Here is a 20,318-nt window from a genome sequence, read left to right as displayed (position 1 = left end):
CGGAGGGTGGTTGACACCTGACCAGGTGGGGCTTGATCCCTTCAGGTGTTATCCTGTCCCCTTAAGCTCCTGCAGGTAAAGGTGTTGCCCCCTGCAGTAGGCCAGTGGTGTACCACCACATCACCTTCCCCTAGTCGGTCTGTCTGTCTGTCCGATTCTCTCTCTCCCCTCTCTGTTTCTTTTCACAGAACCAAAATTAATTCTCAGCTGTTATTATTCCAATTAACTCCTTTTGTTAGTCTGGACTCCTCCCCCTGCCAGTCTTCAGTCTTTATTCTGATGACTTCATATACCTTGAAGAAGGGCTCAGTTCAGAAATTTCGCTAATACCTTTACCTCCTATGGACGCTGTGAGACTGGCTGAGTTCCTCCAGTATTTCTGTATGCTTTTACTCAATTGTTTAAAAACAATAGATATGCTTTTGTGCTCTGAGTATCAGAAATTCTGGTGATCCCAAAGGGAAAATAAATTGTGATACAGGATCTGCCACAATCTTAACAAACAATTAACTTGATTCCAGAAGGTAAACATGTGATTTGGTTTCTGTTTATTTTTTTTCACCAAAGTATCTGATGAAGCATCTTTTATCTGAAGCACAGGCTTCTCTCCAGAGATGAAGCTTGACTGGCTAAATTCTTGCACCGTTTCTATTTTTGTTATGGATTCCAATGTGCAGTTTTTTTTTGTTTTCTGCTAGATCTTTTCTTCCACTTCAGAGAGCAGGGGAGGCTTTGGCTTAACCTTTCATCCTGAAGAGTCATCACGCCTGTATTTTTATTCTGTATGAGCAACAAAGACATGTTAACTGGCTGACAAGACAAAGCACCACTTTCTGCCTCCACATGCACCTTATCCTCTTAGTGAATGGTGATCAGACGCGAATCCTCGCTGAACCTTTTCCTTCCTGCTGTTCATGGAGAGAAAGGCCACCTGCAGCCTCAGGTGCAATCAGTGGACACAGCAGAAGTCAGAGTTTGTTGGGACTTTATTAATTTTTCAAGCATTTGTGGTCCATCAAATTAAATGATAGAAAAGATGACTTGTAGGTCAGTCTAATGTTGTGCAGTAAAAGTGGCCAGAAAGTTATGAAATATTCTTAAAATAATGTTTCAATATTTTAATTGTATTTCTCTGGCAATGGCATTAACGAAAACAAAATCTGTTACAACTAAACTTTGAAGGTTGCTTAGACATTGAGAAGATCTTATAGCTGGAGAAACTCTGGAACAGATTCCAGCGGACAACCTGCTGGGAACTGGAGCTTAATCTTGATATTTTAAATCACTAGAAGAAGAATGGAGATCTCTCACAAAATCGAACAGGTAATTATTCATATATATATATATATATATATATATACTTTTTTTTAAATCGTATGCAAAGTTTTGACTCTTCCCCATAACAAATGAATTTTAAACTAGTCATTGCTCCCAATGGATTTATTTCTGGACCACTGCTCATCAGAAGCACTCACTTGTGACCAATGCACAAGTAGGATAAGCTCTTTTTAAAATTATTTCATTTATATTTTCAAATCAACATAAAAACATGAAATTCATCAATTCCATAAAAGAAACATAATCATCATTTGATGTTGATTTTAAGTAAGGATAGAAAAATACAAAAAAAAAAGAACAACCCCTAACCCTTCCCCCCTCCCATCTATCCAGGGGAAAAAAGAGAGAGAAAAGAAAGAGACAAAAAAGAAGGAAAAGATTTCATTGGATTCATCAATCTCCTGCCAAGGGAAAAATATCCTGACTTACCCAGAATCCCAGGTGTTTCTCAGATGCAGAGGGCTGTGTGGGGGTGGGGGTGGGGCATCATTAAGAATCTACACATACATGTTGAAGATATGGATTTCAAATTTTTTGAAAAACATCACATTTTTTCCTAAGATTATAAATAATTTTCTCCAAGGTAATACAAGCATATATTTCCACATTCCAACGCATCATATCTAGATGGGAATCAGATTTCCAGGTAACCACCAATGCAATCTTTACAAATTCTAATTGGTAATTCAACAGCCTCATTTTAGGTCTTACATCTGTTATATTTCCCAATATAAACAATCCCGGTATCTATAAATCGAATCTTAGTGATTTGTTCTAGAAGTTTTCTCAAATCTTCCCAGAAAGGCCTCACCTTGGAACGTGACCAGGTTGAATGCAAAAAGGTCCCTGTTTCTTTGCCACATCTAAAACATTGATCTGATAATTCTGATTGTAATTTGTGTAATTTTTCAGCGTTAGATAGAGTTGGTACAAAAAATTGTATTGGGCCCGTCTAAACCTTACATTAATAGTATTGGTCATACTGTCCCGATATAAGTTGGACCAGCTTTTTTCATCAATCAGTATACCCAAATCTGCTCCCTATCTTGGTCTAGATTGAGGTAACCCCTGTTTCGGGGAACCCACTTGAAGTAGGAAATATGCTTTTGAAATAAATTTCTTTGTAGTCCTCTTTCAAACCAAGGTCGCTACTTCACTGCACTGTGGTCAGGTCATCATCAATGCACCCAATTTGTCCCTTAAATAAATTCTTAATTGAAAATAGCAGAAGATAGTATTATTAGTTACGCTATATTTGCTTTTTAATTGATCAAATGACATTAATTTCCCCTGCTCATAACAATCCTCACCACATCCTGATCCCTTTTTGGGACCAGGTGTCCAGGATTTTATTGTCCATTGTTAAAGGAATAAACCTATTTTGAGCAGGAGATAGGCCCCCCTTTAGGCACAATTTGACCATTTATCTTATTCCAAATATTAATTATATGCTTTAATAAGGGGGCTTCTTTTACACCCAAAATTAATTTTGAATTCCATTTATATATAAAATCTTCCACTATCCCTCTTCAACCTTATGCAGCTCTATTTTTGCACAAGAAGGCTTGTCTCCTTTGTCAAAGAGGGAGGTGACAAACTTCATTTGGGCTGCCCAATAAAATTTCTTGAAGTCTGGGAGCTTCAAACCTTCCATCTCATAATCCCATGATCATTTATCAGTAGAGACTCTGGGTGGCTTACCCTTCCAGAGGAATTTCCTGATGCTTTTGTTTAAGTCTTGAAAACCATTATGTCTGGAAGAGATATTGGGCTCTTGGCAACACATTCATTTTTGTACAATTGACCCTGCCAACAAGAGTCATTGGGAGAGTCATCCATTTACTAAGGTTTTCCTCAATTCTCTAAGCAAGGGAAGATAGTTCAACTTATATAAATTCTTTAAGTTACTATCTACCTTTATCCCTACATATTTTATACCATTTAGCGGGCATTTAAATAGTGAATTTCTCTGAATTTGATTATAATTCCCTCCTGTAAGTGGCATAATTTCACTTTTATCTCAATTGACTTTATTACATGAAACTATCCCATAATCCTCCAGTTTAGATTGCAATTTTTGTAATGAAGTTGCTGACTCTGTCAGCTATATCAGTAGAAAGTTATTCTTAATGTTAATAAACTTGCATTTCATATTTAGTTGATCCTGGCTGCCGCCACTCCTGAGGTCACCTGACCTCTTGCTCCAATCAGCTTCAAGCTGCTGCCTTGCACCTTTCTCTTAAATTCTAACTGCTGCCATTTTAAAACTGTAACTGTACAATTAAGTCGAGTAAAGCTTGAAAAGCAGCCACCAAGTTTTTCATTCTCACAGCAAAGCCTAATCCTTTAGTTGGTCTTTTCAGGACTACTGGAGAGAATGACTTCAATGCCAATTAAATGTCAAATAATATCCTTTACTTGCCTCACGGCAAGACATGCAATATTACTTGGGTGGAAGGATCCTGCTCCGTCCACTCATGCCCAATGGTGACATGAAATTATGTCTTGCCTTAACCTAGAGAAAATCTGATGCTCTGTAATTGATACGAACATGAACTTCAAAATATGTGGGCACCATTTGAGAACTATTTTCAAAATTTCTAGGAACAATAACAATTTTAATGATAATTTAATGATTTTTTTTCACTATTTTTCTGAAGCAGAGTACTAATCGCGCAATACAACTCTAGCCTAGGTAGTGGGGATAGATGTTACATATTATAAAATATTTCATATGATTGCTTAATTCAGTGTTCAGAAGTGATTAGCAATATGGGTACTGATTACAATACTTTTGTATAACGTGCTGTATTTATTATGTACTCCAGGTACACAATGTGTATATATGTTATGATAAAATCAATAAAAAGATTGAAAAAGAAAGAAGAGAAACTTTCTTGAACACATTTGACAAACTCCAAGCCATCCAGCCCTTTTACAGTATAGGAGTCCCAGTCAATAATATGGAAAGTTAAAATCTCCTCCTATCACAACGTTATGTTTCCTACAGCTCGCCCCCTCCAATTCTTACTGACTATTGGGAAATCTATAATATAACCCCTGAGTGTGGTTATATCTTTTCTATTCCTCAGATCCACCCATATGGCCTCAGTAGTCGATCTCTCTGGTCTGTCCTGTCTGAGCATAGCTGTGATATTTTTCCTGTCAAGCAATGCCACTCCTCCCACTTTCATTTCCCGCCCCCCCGCCCCCCCCCCCCCACCGATCTATCACATCTAAAGCAATGGAAACCCAGAACATTGAGCTGCCAGTCCTGCCTCTGCTGCAACCAAGTTTCACTATAATTTGAACCTACTGGACCAGCCTAGCAAACCTTCCTGCAAGGATACTAGTTCCCTTCCAGTTCAGATTCAAACCATTGCATCGGAACACGAACCTCCGACCATGGTGAGGGAGGAGGTGTAGATGCAGGTATTACACCTCCTACAACCATAGTGGAAGGTGCTGGGATGGGGACGGGATGGGTGGGGACAGAAGAGTGCACAAAGGAGTCACGGAGGGAGCGGTCCCTACAGAAGGCTGAGAGGGGAGGAGAAGGAAAAATGTGTCTGGTGGGGTCCTGTAGTAAGTACCAGAAATTCCGGAGGATAATGTGTTAGATGCAGAGGCTGGTGGGGTGGTTGGTGAGGCCGAGGGGATTCTGTGTTTATTGTTTCTAGGGGTGGGGGGGCAGGGCAGATGAACAGGGAATGGAGGAGATCCGGTGGGGGAGGGAATAGTGGTGGAGGGGAAGCCACGTTTGTGAAAGAAGGCAGACATTTCAGAGACTCTGGACTGGAAGACCTCATCTTGGGAGCAGGTGTGGTGGAGATGGAGAAATTGAGAGAAGGAGATGGAGTCCTTGCAGGGGACAGGATGTGAGGACGTGTAGTCCAGGTAGTTGTGGGAGTTGGAGGGTTTGTAATAATTGTCAGTGGGGAGTCGTCTCCTGAGATGGAGACAGAGGGAACCAGAAAGGGGAGAGTGTGATCAGAGATGGACCAGGTGGGTTTGAGATCAGGGTGGAAATTGGCCGCGAAATTGATGAAATTGACGAGCTCATCGTGGGTGCATGAGGCCGTCCCGATGTAGTCGTTGATGTACTGGAGGAAGAATGGGGGGGTGGGGGGGTCTTGCCTGTGTAGGCTTGGAGCATGTTTTGCTTCACAAAACCCACAAATAGGCACGCTGGTGCCCATGGCTACCTCTTTAATCTGGAGGTAGTGGGATAAGTTGAAGGAAAATTTGTTAAGGATGAGGACAAGTTCTGCTTGGCAGAGAAGGGTGGTGGTGGCAGGTGACTGCTCAGGTCTGAGGTCCAGGATAAAGCAAAGTGCATTAAGGCCTTTGTGTGGGGAATGGAGTTGTAAAGGGATTGAATTCCTCGCGCTGCGCATAAGGGAACACCCACTTCTGGTGATGTGTGTGGTGGTTTCTGGAAGTGACATCAGTGCATCGCGGCGTCACTCTCTGGCCGGCAGTGCACCACCCGGAAGCGGGGAGTTCCCCAGGGCAACATGTGGTGTCAACCATGGGTTTCTCCTTGGGAGTGAAGGGGGACCTGTGCTATCTTGAATCGACTGACTGGGGCAGCCTTTCAGCTCGTCTAACCGTGCAGTCACTCGACCTGCTACAATTCACTTTGAACTTTATTCCCAAATCCCTTAGCTTCCTTTAATTCCTCTGACTGAACAATAACAGGGCATCACTATTCAATGTTGAATAGTTTCCTGTATTTTCTGGTAAAAACAGTATAAGCTCCTGAGGTCTCCTTGGTGTTCTTGCAGTTTTGATGCTGGAAATCTGAAAATATGACAGAAATGTTGGAAATATTGAGGCAAATCAAGCAGGATCTAAGGAGAAAGGAACAGAAATCAAACTTATTTTAATTTGCATTGAAAGGAAAAGATAGGTGAGGGTGTATGGGCACAGCAGTGGTGTGGCTGAGTGAAGGGGATGAATTTTTGTCCATTGCAGTGAATCGGTCTGAAGGAGGAAGCAATAAAAGGAAATAACAAAGTCAGGAGGGAGAAAGAGTTGAACAAAGGCAAGAGAAAGAGGAGTTCTTGAGATTCTAAACACTGCTTTGGTGGGAAGGTGAAATAAAAGAGAATTCTGAGGACAAATGAGACAGCAACTGCTGGAATCTAGAACAAGAACACTGCTATGTATGACATGTAGCAGTTAGAACAACACTGTTAAGAGAACCAAACAGTCAGCATTCGAATCTGGTGCTATCAAGAAGTAGTTTGTACATTCTCCCCAAGTCTGCGTGGGTTTCCTTCAATTTCTAGTTTCCTCCCACTCTTCAAGAACATACAAGGTTTGTGGATTAATTGGTGGATTTGGTGGAGGGGAGGCATGGGCTCATGGGCCAAGAGCTGTATGTCTACATTTAAAATGTAAACAGATGGAAGAACTCCACTGTATATGTGTGAAAAAGAAATAGTGTATATCATGGCTAATGTGATTTATGGTGTGAAAAATAAAAAATTAAAAAAAAAAAACAGATGGAAGAACTCCAAGGGTCAGTGTATCAGCCCAAAACATCAACTTGGACCTTGAGTCACCACAGATGCTGCTTGACTGGTTGAGTTCTCCCAGCGTTATGTGTTATAAAAGCTTGAACATAGGGCAGCATCTATGTGTGAGAGAGAGCTAATGCCACATATTGATGCTTTTACCTCAGAACTGACCACTGCTGATACAAAGTGGTTTTCTGCAGTTCGTGAATTCATTGTTTGGTCCTGGGGATGAGGTCAACCTTCCACTTTCACCATCCCTCTGTCTCCATCACAAGAGGGCAAGTGGTCCACATCCTCCACCCTGCTTTCAATCAAGACTCCATCCTATTTCATTCTCTGAGGTCCTATGGGTCAGTGGTATCTGTTCTAAGGATGACACTTTCCACATCTGTGCTTCTGAGATGATTTCCTTTTAACTCAGCTTTGCTTCTCCTCTCCATCATAGACTCATGGGATCCGTTGCATTTCCTGCAATTTTATCCACCTTCCCTCCTCCTTCCCACAGGCTTTGTGAAAATAAAATGTTTGCTTCTGTGAGGTTTGAGGTGTGGAGGGGTGCAGGGCAAGATTTGTGTCCAAAGTCCATCCATCCTATTTGCTCTCCCACTCATATCCACTCTTGTCTGTAGCCCTGTGATCCTATCCCTGCCCCTATCCCACCATATATTCTGGCCCCTCTTTCCTTTTCACTTGTACAATACCTTGATAAAGGGCTCAGGCCCAAAATGTTAGTTATATATCTTTGCTATGCAAGGAACATTGTATGACTTGCTGAGATTCGCCAGCACTTTTGTGTATTTAACTAGAATCTAGCATCTGTAGATGTTTAACTCCATCTTATTGTGAATTTCTGATTAGCCCTGGTAAAGAATTTGCACGTGAAATATAGTCCTGGTTCTTTTGCCCTCAGTTAACCAACGGTTGGTTGTGGCTGTGGAGAGTCACAGGGATGCGCACACCACTCACTGTACCAAATTGTGATGTGAAGTTGCCCAGTGATAACAAGAAAATAAATGTGACATTATCTCCTGTTGATTAGATATCAATTCCATGACAGGCTTCAATTTAACCAAAAGATAAAAGTGGGTAAATGTGAGCATTAGTATTGCAGTTTGTGTCCACCAGTTGTATCTTGAGTGTTGATTGCAGAGAGCAGGGTATTTTCTGTTTTCTGACTCTGCTAGAGCATTTGACCAGAATTTACATGAATGATCAAGACCCATTTATTTGTCATATGATGCTAAGCTGAAGAGAAACACAATGTGTTTTCCTTCAGTGTTACTCAGCGGACATGCAAATAGAGGCAAGTGAGATTTCCAAGACAAATGCTCCCAATGGCCTCCATTGAAATATTACATAAAATTATGCAGGGCGACCTATTGCCTATTGTTCATTCTCAGGATACGGATGCCAATGGCAAGGCTGATTTATTTTCCCTCCCTTCTCATCCATTGACAGTGATAATGGTCCTTTGCCAACAGCTGAGCTGGAGGGAATTGTGACCCAACGTTGGAATTTCAGTTGTAGGTCGGGATGGTATGTCATCAGGAGAGGTACTTGTAGGTAGTAGTTTTGATGGACACCTGCTAGCCTTTTCATCCCATGTGAAATTGGGAGCTGGATTGAGAGTTGCAATTGAAGGTGTGGCTTCATGCTGCAGTGGTTTAGAATTGAAAGTTGCATCAAGCATACAGACCAGAAATGGCTCATTTGGCCCCACTGATCAATATTGATACTTAGTCCCATCTCTGTAATTCTCAACCCATCAGCGTGTTCTTTATTCATTATTCCCTTAAACATTGTTGTCTGTCAAATACTCACTGCTGCCCTCGAAGAGTAAATGTTCAGACGAAAGGATTGGATGTGATCATATGTACAGTTTTATTGTGGATGGCGCATCATCTCTGTGTTCTTGAACTGCACCTAATGAGGCATTTGGAGAGTGTTCCATGATAGGCCTGTATCTTGAAGACAAATTGAAATAACTTTTGGGTTCTTGGAGATGAGGAGTGGGAGGTTGGGACAGAATTGTGGGTGGTTGGGGCAGTGGAATGGGTTGTTGGGGCAGGGGCGTGGCTGGTTGGGATAGGGGAGTGAGTGGTTGGGGCAGGATTGCGGGTGCTTGGGACAGGGGTGTGGTTGGTTGGGACAGGGGTGTGGGTGTTTGGAACAGGGGAGTGGGTGTTTGGAGCAAGGGAATGGGTGGTTGGGGCAGAGGAGTGGGTGGTTGGGACAGTGGAGTGGGTGGTTAGGACAGGGGTGTGGGTGTTTGTGACAGGGATGCTGGTGGTTGGCAGGGGTGGAATTAAGAACAACAGTTGCATTATACATCACAGAGTGCCACTTTTTATAGTTGAAGCATTTATCTTATCTCTAATTTTCCAAATCTGCCAATACTCCAAGATCTTTGTACTCCTCCAAATCTTCCTGACCATCCACAATGAATTGTTTTGGCTTTGACCTAAGGTCTGGAATTCCCTCCCCCTAAAGCTTTCCCTTCTCTAACTCCGCTGTGATAGCTCTACGACCATGGACTCCCCCAGACTCACTTCCACAGCCATGTGTCCTTCCTGACTACGCCTCCACCACCATCTTGTGCTACCTTTTTCCTCTTTCTTTTCGACCTCCCTTCTTCCTTCAGACGTTTCAGAACATATTAGACAAGCTTTTGATCTTGCATTTTGTTACACTGGGTAATTTTGGGGGTTTGAAGCAAAGTTTGGATTTGAAATGCTTTCCTTTGCTGCTTCAATGCATTAGAACAGCCATTCTCAGCTTAATGCCCCCCACCCCGCAGGCTCTGCTCAAAGTGTATGGGCCCCCTTACCTGTGAAGTAATGAAGTTTTGTTTTCTTCTGTACTTCTCCTACCAAATACATTTAAAACATTAAAAATATTTATCTAACATGAGGTGAAAATAAAACAAGGCTTTCACTTAAATGTGCTGCAGGGTCCCCAGTGAGAATGGCTGGATTAGATTTCTTGAAGATGCTGAATTTATGTTGCAGGGTAAGAGATTGGGAGCAGATCTGAGGGAACCTTTTCCGACTCAGAACATGTCAAGTTGTGTTGGAGAGAATGGGAGAAGCAGAGTTGCTGGTGCACTTATGAAGTGTCTGGATGAGCACTTAGACATGCAGGACTCAGGCCAGCGAAGTGCTGGAAGATCAGATTATACGAATGGGTGCCCACTGGTTAGCAACCGTGCATTGGTCGGCATTTTCACCTTCCCCAACTGCTCAAGACTGGAAATCCACTGCTTACTGTTGGGATGCAGAATAGAAACATGACATCCTCTGGGCGACTAAGCTTCAAATAAAGCAGGCAGGAAATCCATGAAAATTTACATCTGCAAGTGGTGGCCAGAAAATGGATAAGGTTTCAATGGCAGTAGGAATGTGGGCATTGTAATGTGCGTCAAAAGAACCAAAGACTTGTTGATCCAAACCAAGGCTTTTAATAACTAAAAGACTGGAGCATATCACAAGTAGGTTGACCAGTCCAGAATGGCCTGGTCTGGCTAGGAGCAATCCTTTAAGACCTGCTAATAGGTGTGGCTACACTCTCAGCCAATCACAGTCATCCTACACTATCATCTGCACATATGTACATATATACATTGGTGATAGAAGCTGTACTATCACAGGCACAATGTAAAAATGGAAATATAAAGAAAAATTGTTGCCCTGTTGCTCTCCAAGATTCATCAGAAAGCCTTGTTCCGAGCCCACTTGTTCAATTAACTTTCAGCTCAGTGTATTCACAAACTCTTCCCCACATAACTTCTTCACTCAGAGGGTGGTGAGAGTGTGGTACGAGCTGCCCGCAGAAGTGGTGGATGCAAGTTCGATTTGGGCATTTTTAGAGGGCCATGGAGGGCTCTGGCCCATCCGGGTGCAAGTCAAGGGGACCAGGCGCAATAATAGTTCAGCAGTGCTGCAGTGCTCTGTGATTCAATGATTTTAAGATGAAGCTTGACCAAGAATGCTTCTTGTATGATGATTGCCTTAAGTCTCAGTCAAATGATTATAGTTGGTGGGATTTTAAAGAGAGACTTTTCATTATTCACAAACTCCATTGCTTGTTACATCTACAAAGTGTGACAATTTTAAAAAAATGTGTACAAGTAAAGCAGCTTTAAATCCAATTTTAATCTGATAAACGGAATATTTTCCAGAGGTAATTCTGAGGACACTATCCCCTCACATCACAGTGTACAGATTCTATCACCAATCTGTATATGTACATATGTACAGATGGTAGTGTAGGATGACTGTGATTGGCTGAGAGTGTAGCTACACCTACTGGCAGGTCTTAAAGGATTTCTCCTAGACAGACCAGGTCATTCTGGACTGGTCGACCTACTTGTGATATGCTCCAATCTTTTAGTTAATAAAAGCCTTGGTTTGGATCAACAAGTCTTTGGTTCTTTCGACGCTCATTACACAGTCTTAAAATGCAAAAACACATTTAGTACAAAAGGGAACGATATTAACAGTGGATGCAATCAATTCCTCTACAGACCAGCAATCTGGAGTTGTGGTTAGACACATGAATGGCAAGGAGACTGTCAGCCTCAACTTCAACATATGTGAGTGGTGTTGCACTTTGGAGGTTAAATGTAAGGGGAAAGAATGTTGTTAATGCCAGCACCCTTTACACCAGTGGTTTTCAACCTTTTTTTTCCCCACTCACATCCCACTTTAAGTAATCCCTATGCCAGCAGAGTTCTGTGATTAGTAAGGGATTGCTTAAGGTGGGATGCAAGTGGGAAGGGAAAGTTGAGAATCACTGTTATAGACCCAATTGTTACTGAAATACTTTGCTTGAGAAAAATTGTCATTGGCCCATTTCCTTTGGAGATCTGAAACTGTGCACATAACGTGTCAATGAGGGACAATTAAATCAATTGTTTTCAAACTTTTTCTTCCCACTCACGTATCACCTTAATAATCACAGAGCATCGATGGCATAGGGAATACTTAAATTGGTACGTGAATGGAAAGAAAAAGGTTGAGAACCACTGCTTCATCCCATTAATGTCAAGGGATCTGGGGTGCAAATCCAGAGATCCCTAAAAGTGGCCACATAAACAGACAGAATGGGGAAGAAGCCCATGTGACCTGCTTGGCTGCATTGGTTGGGGCATTGATTATAAGAGTAAGGAAGTCACTTTGCAGCTTTGTTTTGACCACCCTTGGAGTATTGTGTGCAATTTTGGTTGCACCTTTCCAGGAAGGATGTGGAGGCTTTAGAAAGCCAGACAAAGGGATTTACCAAGAAGCTGCCTGGATTAGAGGGGATGAGTTATAGGGAGGGATTGGACAAATGTGATTGGTTCCTTTAGAGCAATGGAGGCAGAAAAGAAATATGATCACTTTATAAAACTAATATCTGGAGAGCATGCAGGAATAGTAAGAAGGTCCAGGTAATGGGTATAGCAGAGAGGTTATGTGAGTGACAGAGGAGGCGGCCTGAACTTCAACAACTTGTCCCTGAAGAGACTTCCTTATAGTTTCTCCTTTTTGTCCCTGATGGCGCTGGGGTGTGGTGACTCTTGGCTTTCCTTTTCAACCAAGATGAGTCACATTACAGATAGGTGGTTAAAAGTCTCGTAAAATGGTGCAAGAACAACAACCTGAGTTTCAACATGAACTAGACAAAAGAGATGGTTGTGGACTTTAGAAGGATGAAAGGCGACCATTCTCCACTGCATATCCATGGTTCTGCCATTGAGAGCACAAAGTTCCTCAGCGTGCATATAAGGGATGGTCTATCATGGACTTGCAACATCTCCTAATTAGTCAAGAAGGCCCAGCAGTGCCTAAACGTCCTAAGGAGGCTGAGGAGGGCAAGGCTACTGCCCCCACCCCCCCCCCCCCCCATCTTGACAGCCTTTTACAGAAGCACAATTGAAGATGTCCTGTTGGGTCGTATCATTGTGTGGGATGGTAGCTAAAAAGCATCAGACTGGGTCTATGCAGGGAACCATTTAACTATAGAACAGTACAGCACAGAAAGAGTCCCTTCAGCCCTTCTAATCTGTGCCAAACCATTTTTTTGCTTAGTCTCATTGACCTGCACCCAGTCCATTGCCCTCCATACCTCTCCCATCCACTTACAGTACCTTTCCAAGTTCTTAAATGTTAAAGATGAGCCCATATTCACCACCTCAGCTGGATTTTGATTATTTATGTGATCATGTACTACATATTGTGGGTTTTTGTGTGTGCACCAAGGTCTGGAGAGACGTCGCTTCTTCAGGTTGTACATGTACCATTAGTTGATAATAAAATTGAACTTAAATGGCAAGTAAAAGAAAACTTTTCCCTGCATCCCAGCATATACGACAATAATAAATCTAAAATGATAATGTTCTCTTCGTGTACAAATTAGATGCTGCTCGAGTTGCATTCTAGCCTTTTGCAAGTTGTGTACTCAGATGCTCAGATCTCTCTCAACTCTGCAAAGAAACTGGTAGTGAAGTTAATTGTGAATTGTCCAAAAGTATTCAAGAACAGGAGTCAATTTCTTGGGTATCATTGGGAACAAGGGGAATAATGGGAAAGAGATTAAACTAATACTGCAAGTTGAGGAGTTGGATAGGGCCAGATTTGTTCAACTTTTTAAAATCCTTAGTTGGACAAGTCTTTACTTTCTGGTTGTTAGTGTGTAGTGCGTATGGGGCTGGCATGACATTGCTCTCCATTGTAGAATGGAAAGTACATGATGTCAGAATGAAATCCAGGTACTTCAGAAAACTGCATGAAGTATTCATTATTGTTATTTGCATTGATTTGGCTTGTAAAATGGGAAAAAATGCCACAATGTAGTTGATCTTTTGGAAAACAGATGGAAGTTTAAAGTTTTGACTGTTATTCTTTTACTAGAGTTGAGCTCTGCGCAGAACAGCGGCTTGTCATTACTAACACCCTTTTCCAGCAGAGAGACAGCCTGAAGAATACCTGGATGCATCCCCGATCCAAACACTGGCACCTCCTGGTCTACGTTCTGGTGCGAGAAAGAGTCAAACGAGATGTGCTCCACACCAGGGTCATGCCCAGCGCGGAATGCCAAACTGACCACTGGCTTGTTCGCTGCAAGCTCAACCTTCACTTCAAGCCAAAGTTCAAGAACAGTGGAGCCCCCAGAAAGAAGTTCAATGTTGGAAACTTGCAGTCAGACGAAGTGAGAGGAAACTTCCAGGCAAACCTCCAAGCAAACTACCTCATGGCCACGTCTCCTGAAACCCTCTGGGACCAGCTGAAAATGGCCATACTGCAATCCACTAAAGAGGTACTGGGCTTCTCCTCCAGGAAAAACAAGGACTGGTTTGACGAAAACAACCAGGAAATCCAGGAGCTGCTGGCAAAGAAGCGATCTGCCCACCAGGCTCACCTTGCAAAGCCTTCCTGGCCAGAGAAGAAATGAGCCTTCTGTCTCACATGCAGCCATCTTCAGCACAAACTCCGGGAGATCCAAAATGAGTGGTGGGCTAGCCTCACCAAATGAACCCAGCTTAGTGCCAACATTGGCAATTTCAGGGGTTTTTATGAGACACTTCAAGTCCAAAGCCCGCTGCGCAGCTCGGATGGCGAAGTCCTCCTCAGCGACAAGATCTTCATCCTCAATCGATGGTCAGAACACTTCCAATCTCTTTTCAGTACCAACCGCTCAGTCTAAGAATCCGCCCTGCTCCAGTTCCCTCAACAGCCCTTGAGTCTAAAGCTGGATGAGGTCCTTACCCGGGAAGAGACATATAAGACAATTGAACAACTGAAAAGTGGCAAAGCAGCAGGTATGGATGGAATCCCCCCAGAGGTCTGGAAGGCTGGCGGCAAAACTCTGCATGCCAAACTGCATGAGTTTTTCATGCTCTGCTGGGACCAAGGAAAGCTGCCTCAGGACCTTCGTGGTGCCATCACCATCACCCTGTACAAAAACAAAGGTGAGAAATCAGACTGCTCAAACTACATGGGAATCACGCTGCTCTCCATTGCAGGCAAAATCTTCGCTAGGATTCTCCTTAATAGACTATTACCTAGTGTCGCCGAAAATGTCCTCCCAGAATCACAGTGTGGCTTTCACGCAAACAGAGGAACTACTGACATGGTCTTTGCCCTCAGACAGCTCCAAGAAAAGTGCAGAGAACAAAACAAAGGACTCTACATCACCTTTGTTGACCTCACCAAAGCCTTCGACACCGTGAGCAGGAAAGGGCTTTGGCAAATACTAGAGCGCCTCGGATGCCCCCCTAAGTTTCTCAACATGGTTATCCAACTGCACGAAAACCAACAAGGTTGGGTCAGATACAGCAATGAGCTCTCCGAACCCTTCTCCATTGACAACGGCGTGAAGCAAGGCTGTGTCCTCGCACCAACCCTCTTTACTATCTTCTTCAGCATGATGCTGAAACAAGCCATGAAAGACCTCAACAATGAAGACGCTGTTTACACCTGGTACCGCATGGATGGCAGTCTCTTCAATCTGAGGCGCCTGCAAGCTCACACCAAGACACAAGAGCAACTTGTCCGTTAACTACTCTTTGCAGACGATGCTGCTTTAGTTTCCCATTCAAAGGCAGCTCTCCAGCGCATGACGTCCTGTTTTGCGGAAACTGCCAAAATGTTTGGCCTGGAAGTCAGCCTGAAGAAAACTGAGGTCTTCCATCAGCCAGCTCCCCACCATGACTACCAGCCCACCCCACCCCCCCCCACATCTCCATCGGGTACACAGAACTCAAAACGGTCAACCAGTTTACCTACCTCGGCTACACCATTTCATCTGATGCAAGGATCGACAACGAGATAGACAACAGAATCGCCAAGGCAAATAGCGCCTTTGGAAGACTACACAAAAGAGTCTGGAAAAACAACCACCTGAAGAAACACACAAAGATCAGCGCATACAGAGCTGTTGTCATACCCATGCTCCTAGAACACTTCCATCAGCGCTATCTCCACTCCATCCTCAACATTCATTGGAGTGACTTCATCACCAACATCGAAGTACTCGAGCTGGCAGAGTCCGCAAGCATCGAATCCACGCTGCTGAAGATCCAACTGCGCTGGGTGGGTCATGTCTCCAGAATGGAGGACCATCGCCTTCCCAAGATTGTGTTCTATGGCGAGCTCTCCACTGGCCACCGAGACAGAGGTGCACCAAAGAAGAGGTACAAGGACTGCTTAAAGAAATCTCTTGGTGCCTGCCACATTGACCACTGCCAGTGGGCTGATATCGCCTCCAACCATGCATCTTGGTGCCTCACAGTTCGGCGGGCAGCAACCTCCTTTGAAGAAGACCGCAGAGCCCACCTCAGTGACAAAAGACAAAAGAGGAAAAACCCAACACCCAACCCCAACCAACCAATTTTCCCTTGCAATCGCTGCAACCGTGCCTGCCTGTCCCGCATCGGACTTGTCAGTCACCAACGAGCCTGCAGCAGACGTGGACATACCCCTCCATAAATCTTTGTCTGCGAAGCTAAGCCAAAGAAAGAGTTGATTTTATTCATTTGTCCAATCAGTTGAGGGGTTTATTGCATTGAGGTTATTTTGACTACATGTTAAAGGAGTCCTGTCACCATCGTTCCTGCCTGTCTCACTGAATATGATTGATCCTCTTTAAATTTAAGGCCAGCTAAATATGGGTCGCTGCCTTCAAGACCTGTTACAGCGTTCATGATTACAGTGACATCTTTCTTATACTTTATATACAAATATGGACACAAACTGCAGATGCTGGAAATTGGGGCAAAGAAACCATCAGCCTGAGGAATTCCATTGATTGAGCAAGATCTGTGGAAGGAAAAGAAGTTTTCAATGTTGTGAGTTGAAAGCTTCATCAAGCACAATCATGGAGAGAGGAGGTAGCCAATGTAAGATGGAAAGGCTGAGAGGAGAGGATACCTATCAATCACTTGTGTCTGTCTCTCATCTCCACACTTCATCTTCCCCCACCCAGCACTATCTGTCCGTCATCCTTCACCCCTCCCTGGTCCCTGGAGCTGGGTAGGTAAGAAGTTTTGGGAGATGGAGAAAGGACCTAACTAACAGGACAATGCTGGAGAAACTCAGCTGGTCAAACAAACCTGGCACTGAGATGGAGATGTTCCTTCCCCCATTCCACCCCTCTGTATGCTTTTGAGATGTATTCTACTCCAGTCAGTAATTCAAAGTATTGGAGGTACATTACTGTTCTTCAGATTACTATTTGAATGGCAATAGATTAAGAGATGGGGATGTGCAGAGAGACCTAGGGGTACTTGTACATCAGTCTCTGAAGGCGAGCATGCAGGTACAGCAGGCGGTTAAAAAGGCAAATGGTATGTTGGCCTTCATATCAAGAGGGTTTGAGTATAGGAACAAGGATACCTTACTGCAGCTGTACAGGGCCTTGGTGAGACCATACTTGGAGTATTGTGTGCAGTTTTGGTCACCTTATCTAAGGAAGGATGTTCTTGCAATGGAGGGAGTGCAGAGGCGATTCACCAGGCTGATACCTGGAATGGCAGGAATGACTTATGAGGAAAGATTGCGCAAATTGGGATTGTACTCGCTGGAGTTTAGAAGATTGAGAGGGGATCTCATAGAGACATATAAAATTCTGGCAGGACTGGACAGAATGGATGCAGATGGGATTTTTCCAATGATGGGAAAATCCAGAACCCGGGGCCATGGTTTGCGGGTAATAGGCAAACCATTTAGGACCGAGATGAGGAGGAATTTCTTTACCCAGAGGGTGGTGAATCTGTGGAATTCATTGCCACAGAGGGCAGTAGAGACAGGTTCATTAAATATATTTAAGAGGGAATTAGATATATTTCTTCAGTATAAGGGTATTAAAGGTTACGGAGAGAAGGCGGGGACGGGGTACTGAACTTTAAGATCAGCCATGATCTCGTTGAATGGCGGAGCAGGCTCGAAGGGTCAAATGACCTACTCCTGCTCCTATCTTCTATGTTTCTATGTTTCTAAGTTTCACAACATCCTCAAACCTCTGGGAGGGTAAGTTCACTGTCAGATCACCTCCTGCTGGGCAAACATTGCAGACTGAGTCTTCAAAACACTTTGACAGCTCTGATGGGTAGCCACATTGCTCATCTGCTTCAAAGACACTTCTGAAGCAGACGTCTCCACCTGGTCCATTCTGGACAAGTTACCAGATTAGCAGGTGAAGGATGTTCTGCAAGCTTTAAAGAACATCTATTCCTTTCAGGAACTCACAGAAGGCCAAAGTAGTAAGGCCATCACCTCTCATGTTGCCCACCTATCTACCATTTTGACTCAACTCGTTCAAATCTACATTGATGACTTGAATGGGGGTGAATTGGCCTCCACCTGCTCCTGATTCTTGTGCTGTTACATTCTTGTCTTGAAATGTAAGTGTGTCCCAACCAGAAGTGAACTTCAACTGTGTACCTTAATCCATGAAAATGACAACAATGAACCAGGCTTTGGGAAAATTACTGCAAATCCTAAGGTTCTGTCCTCAAGACAGAGCGCAGGGAGAAAGCAGATCTAAGTGAAACATTTTTTGGGGGAGAGAGAAGTGGTGGGAATTGAATTGATCACAGACTGGACGGCTGTTGGTGATTTGCCGTCGAAGGACCCACACAGGCTGTGGGAGACTGCCCCATGGAACTAGAGATCAGAACTGGGGCAGAGGGCAAAGAAGGGCTTCTGAAGGATCTTGGGTGCTGAAGGCTTCCTGATTGTATTGGAGGCATGGATCTGGATTTGAGGCTGCCAATGGTTTGGAATGGAGTCTGTAGGCCTGCTGGAGGTGAATCCATGGGCACTCACTGTCTCTGAAGGGACTCTTTTGCATCTCTCCTCTTTTTAGGTGTGTCAGGCAATACTCTTGGCAACTCTTTGTTTGCCTTATGGTGACAAAAATTGAAGTATATCCTGTCTATTACATTTTTGCAGTGTTATTACATGACAATAAAAGGAACCTTTTGAGGGTGCTCGAAAGGTGTCAAGGGTTGAGTTCTTATACAAAGGCAAAATGCCATTTATGCTGCCAACCTGAAATAAAAACATGGTACTAAAAATTGTCAGTGGATAAGGGAACATGAGAAGAGGGAAACAGAGATAATGTTTCGGATTGGTGACCTTTCATCTGCAAAGGCTGGATTCCTTGTGTAGACAAAAACATGGACTCTCACACATTCCATTTAAATGACCAATGCATTAATCTAATAAGTTGTAAACTATGTGATATTGAAAAATAGTGCCTGACCTAGTCCTTGGGTGAACAATAGGTGTTGCATCCTCTCTCTCTCTCAGGGCTGGTAATGGAACTTCCAATCCATGTAATTCTTCACATTGAAAACTGACCCAAGGTCACAAATATCCAGAGTAAGAGGTGATATTCTACCAGAGGAGTTTGTGAATGTGAATTTAGCACAAACATATCTGGAAATAGGAAACAAGTAGCATTAGATTCTGAAGCAGCTTATTTTAAAATAAAACTGGTTCAATGATGCCTTTCAAGAGAGGAAACCAAGCCAATCTCTTGATGATAAAGTCTTCATGAAGGGGTGTAGCTCGAAACATTGACAATTTTTTTCCCACTACTTGATCCACTGAGCTCCTCCAGCAGATTGTTTTGCTCTGTGTTCCAGCATCTGTCACCTCTCATGTGTCTTCAATCCAATCTACATTTGATTCCCAAGTTTAAAATCCACTTCAAGAAATAGTCAATTTGATTGCATAATTTGCAACAAAATATGCCCATGTTCATGGCAATGGTTCATTAAGGTACATTAAAAATATTCATCTCCCACTTATTGAGAATGAGTAAGATGCTCCAGAAATTAAAATTCTCCAAAACAAACATTGTGGATAAAGGAAGAGAATGAGAAGGCGCAGTGGATAGGTAAAACAAGGTTGCTTAATTTTCCTTCTTTCTACCCTCAGACGAATTGTTTTGATTGGAGCTCACAGAAAATTGGACCTAATTGGGAGAGCAGGTGGTATGATCTCGTATCTTTTCCAACGTGTTCAAGAGTCAACAGTTGGACCTTACCTCGCTAATTGCCTGGTAATAGATCCATATCTACCTGGCAGTGTTGCCTTTGGAATTTACATCCCAATGTTGCAATATACTTGAAAGTACATTGGTTATGTTGTATCCTTCACAGAGAGTGGCAGGCTTCGTTGAATATGCTTGTTGGTTGGGGTCTGACAGTTCCCCAATGTGATAGTACAGATTCTATTACCAATATGTATATGTACAGATTGTAGTGTAGGATGACTGTGATTGGCTGAGAGTGTAGCTACACCTACTGGCAGGTCTTAAAGGATTGGTCCCAGCCAGACCAGGTCATTCTGGACTGGTTGACCTACTTGTCATATGCTCCAGTCTTTTAGTTAATAAAAGCCTTGGTTTGGATCAACAAGTCTTTAGTTCTTTCGATGCGCTCTACAATTTTATTAACTAAAAAGCTTT

General features: G+C 43.1%; 1 long non-coding RNA gene across 1 annotated transcript; it reads left to right on the top strand.

Moving 5' to 3' along the window:
* Positions 1–6,544: 6,544 nt before the first annotated feature.
* Positions 6,545–19,989, top strand: LOC138747220 (uncharacterized). Its single transcript, XR_011347376.1, has 2 exons — positions 6,545–6,661; positions 19,787–19,989. It is a non-coding gene; the product is annotated as an uncharacterized lncRNA (long non-coding RNA).
* Positions 19,990–20,318: the final 329 nt, after the last annotated feature.

This window comes from Narcine bancroftii, chromosome 1 (genome assembly GCF_036971445.1).
Source record: "Narcine bancroftii isolate sNarBan1 chromosome 1, sNarBan1.hap1, whole genome shotgun sequence".
In the NCBI taxonomy this organism is placed as follows: domain Eukaryota; kingdom Metazoa; phylum Chordata; class Chondrichthyes; order Torpediniformes; family Narcinidae; genus Narcine; species Narcine bancroftii.
This window is presented reverse-complemented; position numbering and strand designations above follow the sequence as displayed.